This window comes from Natrix helvetica (genome assembly GCF_964273705.1).
Source record: "Natrix helvetica genome assembly, chromosome: 2".
NCBI classification, from domain to species: Eukaryota; Metazoa; Chordata; class Lepidosauria; order Squamata; family Natricidae; genus Natrix; species Natrix helvetica.
This window is the reverse complement of record NC_138552.1, coordinates 237,944,487-237,956,723: the sequence shown is the minus strand read 5'-3', so window position 1 is coordinate 237,956,723 and position 12,237 is coordinate 237,944,487.

Sequence of the window (12,237 nt, the reverse complement as noted above, 5' to 3'; positions counted from 1 at the left end):
TGGACTACTTAAATGTTATACAATTGTTTTATTTATGGCTTTGATAAATTTACAGTTAATTTATAGTTACCTATTTAATGTTTATGAGTCTCTGTGTGATATATAACAGAAATGTAAAAGAATCTATGCAATTTTCAAATTGATGGCAGAGCAGAAAATATGCAGCATTGTCATCCTAAAAAAAAAAAAAAAAGCTCTGTAAATCCATAAATTTCTGATGAAATCAGGGATGAATTGTCATTCGATTGTAACTGACTGTAATTGTTGCATTTCTCATAGGATCAATTTTAACCTTTTCAGCCTATGTAGTTGTATGCAACTAGATAATGAGGAACCCTTTATAATGATTAAAAAATAAATAAAACTTAAGTGACAGAAATGTTAGCAATTTTGTTATGTTAAAACTTTATAGTGCAAGACAAAATTTTAAGCATATTGTTTATGTTTTAAACATAAACCTGTTTGAAAATGGCTACTACAAATGTAATACAGAATATTGTTCCTGGATTTCTTTTATGTATCAGTTTTTATATGTGTTATATAAATTTAAATCTATCCTTTTATACACAAAGTCTCTTTAACCTATTGTAATTGTGACAATATAATAAAAAAATTGATTATGAGTTTGCTACATATAATGTATTTTCTCTGTATGTCAATAAGGTTTTTAGCAACATTTAAAACAGCCCCGAACTGTTGGAACTGTTATATCAGCTGTGTAGATAAAACAGTCTGTTTTGTGTGGATCACAATAAAAGTTTTTAGCAAGATTACATGCTGTTATATAACTGATTATTTTATTGCATAACTTTCATGGCTAACAAAAGAAGCATTTCTGAAATTTTGACAAGACTCATTTTCAGTGTGTGTAGTTAAAATAATATAAAATATTTCTGAGAGATGCATTCAGTTGTATCTACAAATTCATACAAAGTCATTTCTCTTTTACTGGGGGCCATTGCAATAACAAGCAAGCAGAACAAACTCGACAATATTAACCATGGAGCTTATAAAGTCATGGGAAGTCATCCTTTTATTTGAAATAAAAAAGATATTGATGTGGACAAGCCTTCTTCCAATTTTCCCAGGGTAACATTGCTTTTCCCTAAAATTAATTTATGAAGCAGAAAATGGTTAATATGGAAGTAGGCGAATGGCGGATGATTCAGCTACCAGCAACAACATAGAAGAAGATTCTGTATTTCACTCACAGTCCTGGGGTATTCATTGGGTTCAATGCATTTCAGTTTCCTTTACATTTCTACCTAATTTTAAATCAGTATCATACGACTGTGCACCACAAGGGCATTATTGTATGTGTTTCTGCTGTAATTCTGGTTCAAGGTTATTTATTGGAAGAACTGCTAAGTACCATATTGGGCAACATAACATAGAGGTGATGGGGATAAGATTTATCCAGTCTTGGGTACTGAACAATGTATGGAACAGTTACAGGGACTGGATGTTTTGTCAGGAGGTCAAGAGACAGTGGGAAGATAGTATAAGATAATTGTTTCCAAATATATGAAGGGCTGCCATACAGAACTTGGGGCAGAATTGTTTACAGGTTGCTAGAAGATAGTCAAAGAACAAGAATCCCAAGGAAATAGATTTCAGTTGGACCTCATAAAAATATCCTAAGAAAAATATCAAATCATGGAAGCTTAGGAGGAAGTGCTGCTGAAAACATTTAAACATGGGTGGCCATAACTTTGTGATGTTTGAGCAGTGGGTTGACTACAGTACCCATCAATAGTTACCACAATTTATATGCAGTTAGAGCAGTGCTTCTCAAATAGTGGGGCGCGCCCCCCAGGGGGGGCGTGAGGCTCCGTAAAGGGGGGGCTCATTTGACCTCCTCTCCTCTGCCCACTTTTGTTCCGCCCTGGCAGCAGGGATTGCCCATCAGGATCGCTGAGCCCGCCCGCGTCTCTCTTCCCTCAGCCGCCCCTTCTCTTTCTCCTTCTTCCGACCGGCCCTCACAGTCGCGACTCAAGCCTATCCATCTCGGGCAGCCACAACAAGGTGACTGCTCCTCCCGCGGCCAGCGGCGGCGCCCATTTATCAGGTCTCCGACCCGGAACCTTTATCGGCCGCTGGAGCCATACGGGAACCGGATCTAGTGCCGGCTAAATGGGTGGGGAGTAAGGCGGGGCCCCGGCGGAGAGAAGCGAAACCCGGGCTTCAAGGATGCGTCTCTGTCTGGAGAGTTTCCAAGGCTCCGTGGTAAGGAAAGGCGAGAGTTTCCAAAGCTTAGAGCGCTCCGATGTTTTATCCCGCTCTCCTTCCCTTTAAGCCCCGCTGCAGAGAAGCTCGTTGAGGGAGCCAATCGGCGAGCATTTGGTTGGCATAAAAGTCAAAAGCCTCTGTGGCTCCCTCCCTCCCTAAGTCGGCGGTCATCTTAAGGACCACTTGGACAGTCTTCGCATCTGGGATGCGTGGGTCTTTCCCACTGAGATGAGCAGGTGTTGTTTCTAGAAATCACTGCGTGCAGGATATATATGTGTGTGTTTGTGTGTGTATACATGCACATACAAGTGTCATTTCTTCAGTGTTATCACAGAAGTGAGTACACCCCTTAACATTTTGTAAATATTTAAGTATACTTAAATATTTACAAAATGTTAAGGGGTGTACTCACTTCTGTGATACTCTATATATAAATATATGTATGTATATGTTCTAGCTGTGCTCCTTTAAATCTTTTCTGCTACAGTTAATAAAGCTATTCTTTGTTGTAAATTGATCCACATTTCTTTCTTTTTTTATTCTCTTATACGTTAATAAGGATACAGTGTTATGCAGAGGTGTACTTATAACAATTTTATAGACAAATGATACTATTTACAGTCGCGCGGGAGGCGCGAAATGTTTTCTTCTTCCGGTGGGGGGGGGGGGGGATGACAGAAAATAATTGAGAAGCACTGAGTTAAAGCAAACATGTTTTTTAATCTTTCACCTAGGAAAGTAAGTTATTATGGTCCTTGTTACCTAATCAAGATTCTGCAACTCTTAATAAAATTTTGGGAACTTCTTAAATTGCTTCTCCTGACTAAACAGAACCATGATGAGATTTTTCTGGGTTTGGTGTGTCAAAAATTTGGAAAATGCCTAATTTGATTCGGCTGGCATGACATCTCTCCCTAAAAAAAGAGAAATTTTTTTTACATACTTATTTATCTTAAAAAGGCAGTACAATCATTTGTGGAGCTATGTATTATATAAAGAAGCATCAAATAATTACAAAAATGAAATTTGAGTAAAGCAAGCTCAGTTTTGGAAGGTTCAGAGGCTGTGTCAGAGCATACACCATTATTTCGTGGCCTCTGAAAATCACATGAGACTAGCTGTCATGTGTTGGTGAATTCTAGCCAAAATGTCATGGTGTGTCATCTTTGACATAAGTGTCATGGGTTTGCCATCACTGGAGTTGAGGAACAGTCCTGTCTGTTGCCATCCGGGTGGCAAAGAAGAGAGAAGGGATTTTCTTAGGGTGTTTCTCCAATGAGGGTACAAGTTTCCATCTGTACAAAAATGGCTTCACCCACTTCAGTACCCGTGTGTATTTTCTTCTGAAAGTGAGTGGGAAAGAAAAGCAGGACTAGAAACACTTTGCAGAACCCTAGTTTTCAAAACAATTATAATAGTTATTCTGGACCAGATTGAAAAAATATGAAAATCAATTCAAACTCTATAAGCTATAGCCCCATACCAATCTGCAAAAAAGGGAATGGTGGGGTAAATTTTAGAATTTTCCAAAATGTAATGTCACTTTACTAAGTATTATTTTAATTCTTTAAGTAACCAAATTGTGCCCACCTTACCCATTCATAATATGGGGACAGGTGGTGAGACCCTTAGTTTCCAATTATTATGTAATAAATCAATGTCCTTTTTTGGATATATGAATTATTTTGGTGTTAGTTATTTTACAGGAATGAAGGAAGGAAGGAAGGAAGGAAGGAAGGAAGGAAGGAAGGAAGGAAGGAAGGAAGGTGTATGTGTGGTTTTTTTAAAGTCAGTTCTTGTTGACAAGATTCATAAAATGACAAGCTGGTGTACCTAGCACTCTCCATGTGTTTCTTTCATTTTCCCCCCAGAAATATTTTTAACATATGGCATACTGCAGCTGATTTCCCTATTGAGTAGGTTTTTGCAAAATGAAATACTGAGGTGCAAAATAATAATAATAGATGGTTCCCTTTGCTTTGCCTTTCTGCTATGTCTCACAGTGGATTGCACCTGAAAAGGAGCCTTGCAAAGCTTGAAGTTCAATTTATCAGCACAGTCAAGATTGATTTGTTACACCATCTATGCTGGGGAAATGAATATCTCCATTCTGTTCCCATCCAGTCCCAGAAGATCTTTGTTTTCCTCAGGTCACCTGTGTAATGTAAGGAGCTGACATTTCTGAGGAAAGAAAGAAAGAAAGAACGGAAAAAAAAGGGAGGAGTAGACATAGTCTGTGGAATATAAATTAACCATCAATATCTAACAAAGAAACTACCAAGAATTAACAAGCAAAGTCTTGGTGTTAAGAGGGTTAGGTAGAAATTGCTGTGAACGATAATAGCTGAAGAAAACCCATGTAAATATTTAATTTAGGAATTTTTACACTGTTGGGCTTGTAAGCGTACCATGTGATTTATACGCAGTACAAATGTTTAGTTTGTTCATCAGTGGAGTTTATGTTTTCTTTTGTGTTTCCTTAATGTGTTAATGTTGACAGCTGCTTTGTCATCTGCTTGGTAGAAAAGTGTGATCCCCGTTCAATAAAGAAAGCTATAAAGAATAAATGAATATCTCACAAGTCAAATTATAAACTTTATAAATTACAAACTGATGATATCTGTAGGATAATTTTCAGTGTATCTGTGCATTGCCAAGACAACACAGTTCTCTAGCAAAACTGTCATTCTCATCATCAAAGCAAAACTAAAAAGAATAAAAAAAACAGCATTCTGACAGTTCTTTCACATAAGAGTGTATTTTGCTTTACCTCACAATATAAATTTGAGAACAAGAAAGCAACCAAACCACTAAAGGCTGCAAATTTAGAAGGGAGACAATAAGAAAAGATGGAGATGTGATCATGTTTAGATGCCTGCATTTTTAAATTATAGAAACTCATTTTATAATTCAACTACCAACCTTATTCATGGATTTCTTGGAGTAGAGGTAGCCCAGGTTTATTACATACTTAGTACTTGGATTTTTTTTTGTAAACAAGTACTTCAGCATTAATCTCCTGAAGCCTGGAGATCCCAGTTAGTTAGTATGAAGCTTATTCATTTATTTTTAAAGATTTAAACTGTGTTTTACTCAAAGACATGTCAGAGTGAAACATTAGGTTTAAAAAATAGTAGAACAAAACATTGACAGCGACTAGGCTAAAGATTAGAGTCTCCACATAATATAATTGCAGTCCCAATCTGCTAACTGTAATGTAAATATTCTACCTGGAACAGTTTCATAGAGTATGTTAACAGAATTAAGAGAATTGGAAGGGACCTTGGAAGTTTTCTAGTCCAACCTCCTGCTCAGGCAGAAAACCTATATCATTTCAGACAAATGGTAGTCCAGTGTCTTCTTAAAAACTTGCAGTTTTGGAGCATTCATAACTTCTGGAAGCAAGTTGTTCCACTGATTAATTATTCTAAATGTCAGGAAATGTCTCCTTAGTTCTAGGTTGTTATTCTGATAGAGGCTATAGTGTAGTCTTCTTTGATTCTTGTTAATTGATATATTGTAGATATGTTGAAACTTTAACTCCCACAATCCCCAGCCCTTCTCTTGTGGCTATTCTGAGTAGGAATTGGGGCATGTCCCATGACCTTCAGATATACCAAAAGAAGATATGTTGCTAATTTCCTGCACTGGCACACATTTAATTATTTAATGTTTATGCTGCCATATAATCAATGTTCAAATTGTAATGCCCTATTGTCATAAATAATAGTGACTCTAATATAACACTCCTATGACAACTACAGAACAATCAACTATTTAATAAATAACAGTAAGGCATATTATTTCCCAAAGGAGTGGCTGTACTAAAAATAACATCCCTCTGGAATAATTTGGGTTTTACTGCTTTCTGATGCAGCTAATCCAGTGTCCAAGGCAGGTTGTTATCACAGTGTTGATGCTACAATGTAAAAAAAATAATTTCCTACACTGAGTTCTGTTTATCTCCTAAAAATGTTGGATTACTGAATTCTTATCAAAAGAACTGCATGCATAGTTCTGGTTAGAGAAGATACCTTGGGTCAGACCATATAGAGCTGTGTAGGAAAATTGTGTTTGGAAACACATCAGTAACTGTATGTATGCATTCCTAATTTTAGTACCTATTACCTATTACAACCAGGTTACCACATTCTGTTTCAGGTGTAATTTCTTTTTTTGCCTTCAAAGATAACTCAGTGTAGAGGCTTTCACAGTAATCTATAGATATGGTTATATGAACATGTTTTCCTAAAGTTAGAAATGAGGTCTAGATTGCCATGCTTAAAGGCTAATATCACTTTTAGATAAAAAGCTAATAACAAAGTCTAAATTCCAGGTTACATTTAATTTATAGTTCTTTTTACTTTCAGCATGTAGATTTGAAATTGGATGTATATTTTTGGTTACATAGCAGGTGGTGATATCTAAGCAACTTTGGTGGATTTGAAAAAAAAAACTAACTATAGTACCTAGATGGTAAATGACAAAAGTGCTAGTTGTTAGGCTAGAACAGTGGTGGCTAACCTTTTTCTAAAAGTGTGCCAAAACTGTGTGCGTGCGCACTATTGTTTGTGCTATTGCATGCATGCACGTGCCCACCTGCGCATGCATGAGCAACCTCCCACCTGTGCACACACGAGTGACCCCTCACCATGCATGCACGGACTAGCCCTGCATAGGGAGGAATTTTTGCCCTCCCCAGACTCCGGAGGATTTCCTGAAGCCTGGAGAGGTGAAAACGGCCTCCCCCAGCCCTCCAGAATGCTGGGGAAGCCATTTTCACCCTCCCTAGACTTCAGGAAAGCCTCCGGAGCCTGGGGAGGGTGAAAAATAAGCCCAACGGCCCAACCAGAAGTTCAGAAACAAATTTCCGGTTGACCATTGGGCCTGTTTTTCACCCTCTGTAGGTTCCAGAGGCTTTCCTAAAGCCTGGGGAGGGTGAAAACAGCCTCCCCGGGCCCTTTAGAAGTCTGAAAATTAGTTGCGCATGTTGGAGCTGAGGGCTGCCGAGGTCTGCCGTGCCGGCAAACATGGCTCCGCATGCCACCTGTGGCATGCGTGCCATAGGTTCGCCATCATGGGGCTAGAAGGAAATCATGGAAGAAGGCTGTTACAAATTACTTTCTTATTTCTCCTACTATTCCACACAGTCCATTTGTATTTTGGGATGGACGCCATTTCTGAGTTTCTGAATTCACAATCTCCAAAACTTACAAAGCTATTGGAGATGCAAGGGAGAAGAGCACATTTCCAAGACCAATTCCATTTAGATGTCCTGAGAAATAAATTCCACTGAGTTTAATAGGTCCCAAATAATATGAGCACAAAAAGGATTGCTGCATTAATCAAGAATAAGCACCTGAAAATCATATTAAAAATTATATTGTTATCTTAGACCAGCCAACAATTACCTAAAACCATTGAGTTGCTATGAAGAATGTTGTCAGTGCTAATAAAATAACAAAATGTATTTTTTCAATGCAATACTCAGAATTAATCATGATTAATGACTTAAGGTGCAATGAAATTAATTCAGTTATTGGAATCAATATTTTCAGCTAGTTTAAAAATATTTTTATTATGCACTTTGTCACATCATTTAAACAAATATGATGGTATGGAAATTAATTACAAATTGCTTCATTTCAGACACAGCTCTTAAAAAATCAAGCGTAAAATATTATAAAATTTACAAATAAAACATGGAGCAAAATATAAAACAAATTAAAACATGTACAGAATGAAACTACAGCAGAACCAAATGCCAAGGCATCAGCACATTTTTAAAACTGAAAGCCAAAAAAATAATAACATTAGGGAAGCATTTAAAGAAGTCCAAACGGGGGCATCTCTCTCTCTCTCTCTCATTCTCTCTCCCCCTCTCCCTCTCTCTCCCCCCTCCCTCCCCCCCTCTCTCGTCAGCAGGAACTGTGCAATCAACCCCTACCTTTTATGCAAGTTGGGTGGCCATATACACTTTCTAAAGAAATAATTTTTAGATAAACCAATGTTTCTATAGATAAACATACATAGTATTTTAGCCTGACTTTATAGCCACCGAATCACTGAAAATCTCTGACAAGATTACCCTAGTCCAAATACAGATACAGATTAACAGAGTTGGAAGGGACCTTGCAGGTCATCTAGTCCTAGATATTTTCCTAGAAGGTGAAAAAAAGTAATGGGGGAATGCTTTTAGATCTCATTCATCTAGCAACTAAGAGATGATTTTTTTAAAACCACTTTTGTCTGGCAATGTCATATATATTGATTTCTAAGAAGAAAAAAAGTCTTAAAACAGAGCATTAAATTGTGGTACATATGTTGGACAACATGTGACTGGACTATTCATCTTGATTACTGCACTAGACTATTTTACAAAGCTATCAGAAAGGTTATGTGAAAGCAGTTTTCCGGAGTAACCCCAAGAGATTCTAATTTTAGAGTGATGAAATACATGTTTTTTTTTTGTTTGTTTCTAGGAAAATTATAAAATCTAGGTCATTAGTTTTAAATGCCATAATGGCTTGGAGCTATATAATCTCAGAGAGCACAATCTTTTGTGCGAGACCTATCACTCGCTAAGATCTAACTGCATTTGTCACTCAGCAATCAGGCAGTAACTGAGAATAAACCTTTACTATGGATATACCTGACCTTTGGAATAAACTCCCCAATAGATAGACTAAATTTGGTGGATTTAAAAATAATAAAACCCTAAAAAAAATCTGTGACTAGATTTTTTTAGTGTACGTTACTTTTTCTTGCTATTTTTGTTGGTTCAATTTTTGTTTTAAAGTATTTAACACTTCAATTGTCTGTTTAGCATGTTTGATTTTCTTTGTAAATCACCTAGTGGGATAAAGACTAGGAGTTCAAATACAACAAACATATAAATATTGATTAAAATTAAATTAACAAATAAAGGGGGGTGATTGAAGTGTTAATACTCCATCTATTATTGTATTTCATGAAAATAGAACAGCTTTCACTATAACAGGATGATTTGAGATAACTTTGTGAGGCTTTTCTTTTAGTGACCCTAAATTTTGTTTCTGAAACAAATGAATGAGCCCCATTGTAAATTAGAAATAATAATCTGTGGGACTTTTTTTTCTCTCTGGGGCTTTATTAAATTACAAAGAGAACTCCAAGTACATTTATATTAACTCTAGAGATTATCACATATGTCTTCCATAAAATAAGAGTTTTCTTTCTTGCATCCATACACTCTATTTTATAAAACTGAGATCCAAAGATTGAGGAAATGTGGATTTTTTAAAAAAACCTATTCTTACAAGATGCTGGGGCAGAATTATTTCTTTAATCAAGTAGCAGGTGATAAAGGGCTCTCTATGCTTGTAGTGATCAGAGCAGATTATTCTCTGGTAACCTGAAGATGGAATCCTAAGAAGTAAGGTTGAAGAAACTAGATATAATTATGTGGAAAAAGGAAAGACTTATACCGGTCCAAATTGCTGTTTTCATTGGTGTAAATATCTTTTTTTTTTGTTTGCTGCCTAGAGTTTCTTGGATAAATCGATGACTTTATAAATTGGATCAACTGGAATTACAGTCTTTGGAATATCCCTTTGTCTTGTGAAAAAAACAGATTTCTTTCTTGCCTTTCTTTGCAGGAAGAAAAAGTATTGAGCAACATGGTTTTTGCATTGTCACGTGTCATTCCCAACAACAATGAAAAAAATGGCGTACAACACACAAGCTGCCCAAATGTTGAGTTGTCTCTTTCTCCTCTACTTCTACTCCTAGAATACCCACTCCAGGTAGTGAGCATTCTTTTTGAGTCTTGCTGTTGAGTAGCTGCTGGGCTACAAAGAGCAGCAGTCTGATCCTGAATGAGATGGGATCACACTAACTTACTGCAACTTGGTAACTTTAAGATGTGTGGACTTCAGCTCCTAGAATTCCCAAGCCTGCAAGTTGCTTCTGGAATTCTGAGAGTTGAAGTCCATATATATCTTAAAGATGTTGAAGTTGAAAAACACTATGCTAATAGGCAGTGATAAAGGTCCAAACAAGTGACAAATGCAATGTGAGTGAAAAAAGAGTAAAGGCCAATGTAACAATAAATAATTCTGGAAATTCAAATTAGGAGAATACAAAATACTACCAGAGCAGAAATACACATAGATGTATGCTTATTTATATGAAAAAAGTGTTTATGTGAGTGTAAAAAAGAGAAGATTTCCCAAATTTATCCACATTTTATCAAATGACTAGGTATCCACTGTAGTTATTTTTTAAAAAAAGGTATAGAATAAAATAATATAGTGCAGTATAGTACATTCCAGTACTATATATATATATATGTGTGTGTGTGTGTGTGTGTGTGTGTGTGTATGTGTATGTATGTATGTGTATATATATATATATATATATATATATATATATATATATATATATATATATATATATATATATATATATATATATATATATATATATATATATATATATATATATATATATATATATATATATATATATATATATATATATATATATATGCTGGTTTTGTTGTATTCGGGTCTTTTCCTGTGTAAGGTTGAGATTGTCTTTGCAACGTTTCGGCAGGATCTCAACTGCCATCTTCAAGCGTGGGCTGAAAATGTGGGCCCACATTTTGAGCCCACGCTTGAAGATGGCAGGTGAGATCCTGCCGAAACGTTGCAAAGACAATCTCAACCTTACACGGGAAAAGACCCGAATACAACAAAACCAGCATATATGTGTGTGTGTGTGTGTGTGTGTATGTATATATGTGTGTGTGTTTAAAAACATTAAAAAAGAAGGCACAGAATATAATAATACAGAGAGTTTGTTTTTAGTTTGGAATTGAATTAAGACTTTTATTTAAAAAAATACAAGAGAAATCATGTTAGAGCTAAACTAAAGCAATACATTTTTTAAAGATAAGACAAAAATGATAATGAGATTGGAGAACTGTATCTAACCCAGGAAAGACAGTGATTTCAAATTTTCCAAATCAGCAAGATGCAAATTGGAGAGACAATATGGCTCTTTCTCTTTTTAGCTTAATTAGAGGAAGAAATGCAGAGCACGCGGAAGATATGAGGCGCTGCATTTTTCTTTTTTCTTTTTTTTACATATGGTGGAGTTCTACGTCCTTAGACAATCTGTTTTTATAAACAAATAACACATCCATTTACATAACTACTCTGCATCTCTAATGCAAATCATCTGCCTTAGTGTTGCTCTGTAGAGAATAATATTCCATATTAATTACCACGCATATTTACTAAATAAATTCACTCACAGTAGCTAGCAGTCCACAAAAAATGCTTTGGTAAATGGGCCAACTAACAGACTCAAGCTGTGGTTTCTGTGATTGGAGCAGTTTCTCTCAGCTATGTCATCTACCCAGCCAAAAGCCATATGTCAAAAGTGACATACCATACTGCAATCTTCCCCTCTACTCCTTTTTGGCATGCATAACAATAACAGGGTATTTTTGCTCTTTTTAAACATAAAAACTAATTGATATGGAAAGTAATATATAAATTCTTTAAATAAACAAACATATAAATAAAGGAGACTTGGGAGACATTCTGTTGGAGTACGTGACTTCCACAGAAAATTGACAGATTTATTCTGGTTTATTCTTGTTTCTGGTGGTATTTCCATACAGTTATCCATTTCTATAGGCATCTTTTCCCCATTCCAAACGAAGCCATCATTTAGGAGCTGCGATGCTTTGAATGGAATCACTGGGCATTGGAAAGTTGGCAAATGATAACATTTGGGATAGTCATCCAGGTTATGTCCTTCAAAATAGCACAGTCTTGTAGACAAATGTGCTATTACAAAACAGTTTCCTCAGAGTTAATGTTGTGCATACTACAACTACTTTAAAAGGAAAAAAATGGCTTAAGAACATATTCATCATATAATTGACAGATACATCAAAGTCCATCTACTTGATCCCTGACAATGCAGAGGTCTTCTGCAATATATTCATGCTGAATA